Source organism: Rhincodon typus, chromosome 2 (assembly GCF_021869965.1).
Source record: "Rhincodon typus isolate 14 chromosome 2, sRhiTyp1.1, whole genome shotgun sequence".
Classification (NCBI taxonomy): Eukaryota; Metazoa; Chordata; class Chondrichthyes; order Orectolobiformes; family Rhincodontidae; genus Rhincodon; species Rhincodon typus.
In genome coordinates this window covers 109,497,119-109,499,376 of record NC_063333.1, presented here as the reverse complement: position 1 = coordinate 109,499,376, position 2,258 = coordinate 109,497,119, and the positions used below count along the sequence as shown (strand labels likewise).

General features: G+C 34.4%; 1 protein-coding gene across 1 annotated transcript in view; it reads right to left on the bottom strand.

Moving 5' to 3' along the window:
- Positions 1-2,258, bottom strand: part of LOC125485887 (zinc finger protein 622-like) — a 41,578-nt gene that overhangs the window by 3,069 nt on the left and 36,251 nt on the right. The window lies entirely within an intron of this gene.

Genomic DNA, 2,258 nt, shown 5'->3' with positions numbered 1-2,258 from the left:
TCTCTGAAGTATGCATTTTCAACAAGCCAGCATCAAAAGTTATGTCACTTGGTGAAGTTGAGATTTTTGATTTCTGAAGTGCTTATCTCACTGAAATAAGCATCTTAGTGAAAACAGCATCAAAAATTATGCCATTTGGTGAAGTTGAGATTTCGATCTTCTGAAGTGCTTATCTCTACGAAATAAGCATCTGATACAAACCAACATCAAAAACTAGCTGATTTGGTGAAGTTCATATATTGCTCTTCTGAAGTGCTTATCTGAATGAAATAAGCATGTTAGTCAAACCACCATCAAAACTTGAGTCATTTGGTGAAGTTCAGATTTTATGCTTCTGAAGTGCTTAACTTCCTGAATTAAGCATTTTCAACAAGCCAACATCAAAAGTTAGGTCATTTGGTGAAGTTGAGATTTTTGATTTCTGAAGTGCTTATCTCGCTGAAATACGCATTTTAAACAGGCAAGCATCAAATGTTAGGTCATTTGGTGAAGTTAAGGTTTTTGATTTCTGAAGTGCTTATCTCACTGAAATAAGCATGTTATTTAAAACAGCATCAAAAATTGTGCCATTTGGTGAAGTTGACATTTTGAACTTCTGAAGTGCTTATCTCAACGAAATAAGCATCTGATTCAAACCAACATCAAAAACTAGCTCATTTGGTGAAGTTGATATATTGGTCTTCTGAAGAGCTAATCTCAATGAAATAATCATGTTAGTGAAAACAGCATCAAAAATTAAGTCATTTGGTGAAGTTGAGATTATTGACTTCTGAAGTGCTTCTCTCTCTGAAATACGCATTTTAAACAAGCTAGCGTCAACAGTTAGGTAATTTGGTGAAGTTGAGGTTTTTGACTTCTGATGTGCTTACCTGACTGAAATAAACATCTTAGTCAAACCACCATCAAAACTTGAGTCATTTGGTGAAATTCAGGTTTTAGTCTTCTGAAGTGCTTCACTCCCTGAAATAAGCAATTTAAACAATTCAGCATCAATAGTTAGATCATTTGGTCAAGTTGAGATTTTTGATTACTGAAGTGCTTATCTCACTGATATGAGCATCTTAGTCAAAACTGCATCAAAAATTGTGCCATTTGATGAAGTTGAGATTTTGATCATCTGATGTGCTTATCTCTCTGAAAAAAGCATTTTTAGCAAGCAAGCATCAAAAGTTAGATCATTTGGTGAAGTTAATGATTTTGCTTTCTGAAGTGCTTATCTCACTGAAATAAGCATATCAGTCAAACCACAATCAAAAATTGTGCCATTTGGTGAAGTTGAGATTGTGATCTTCTGATGTGCTTATCTCTCTGAAATAAGCATTTTCAACAAGCTAGCATCAAAAGTTAGGTCATTTGTTGAAGTTGAGATTTTTGATCTTCTGAAGTGCTTATCTCACTGAAATAAGCATGTTCGTGAAAACAGCATCAAAAATTTAGTCATTTGGCTCAGTTGAGATTATTGACTTCTGAAGTTCTTCTCTCTCTGAAATCATCATTTTAAACAAACCAGCATCAAAAGTTAGGTCATTTGGTGAAGTTGAGGTTTTTGATTTCTGAAGTGCTTATCTCACTGAAATAAGCATGTTATGAAAACAGCATCTAAAATTGTGCCGTTTGGTGAAGTTGAGACTTTGATCTTCTGAAGTGCTTATCCCAACGAAATAAGCTTCTGATTCAAACCAACATCAAAAACTAGCTCATTTGGTGAAGTTGATATATTGGTCTTCTGAAGAGCTAATCTGAATGAAATAATCATGTTAGTCAAACCACCATCAAAACTTGAGTCATTTGGTGAAGTTCAGACTTGAGTCTTCTGAAGTGCTTACCTTCCTGAAATAAGCATTTTCAACAAGCCAGCATGAAAAGTTAGGTCATTTGGTGAAGTTGAGATTTTTGATTTCTGAAGTGCTTATCTCAATGAAATAAGAATGTTAGTGAAAACAACATCAAAAATTGTGCCATTAGGTGAAGTTGAGACTCTGATCTTCTGAAGTGCTTCTCTCCTGAAATAAGCATTTTCAACGAGCCAGCATCAAAAGTCAGGTCATTGGGTGATTTGAGATTTTTGATTTCTGAAGTTGTTATCTCAGTGAAATAAGCATTTTCATGAAAACAGCATCAAAAATTAAGTCATTTGGTGAAGTTGATATATTGGTCTTCTGAAGTGCTCAGCTGAATGAAATAAGCATGATAGTGAAAACAGCATCAAACATTAAGTCATTTGGTGAAGGTGAGATTATTGACTTCTGAAGTGCTTC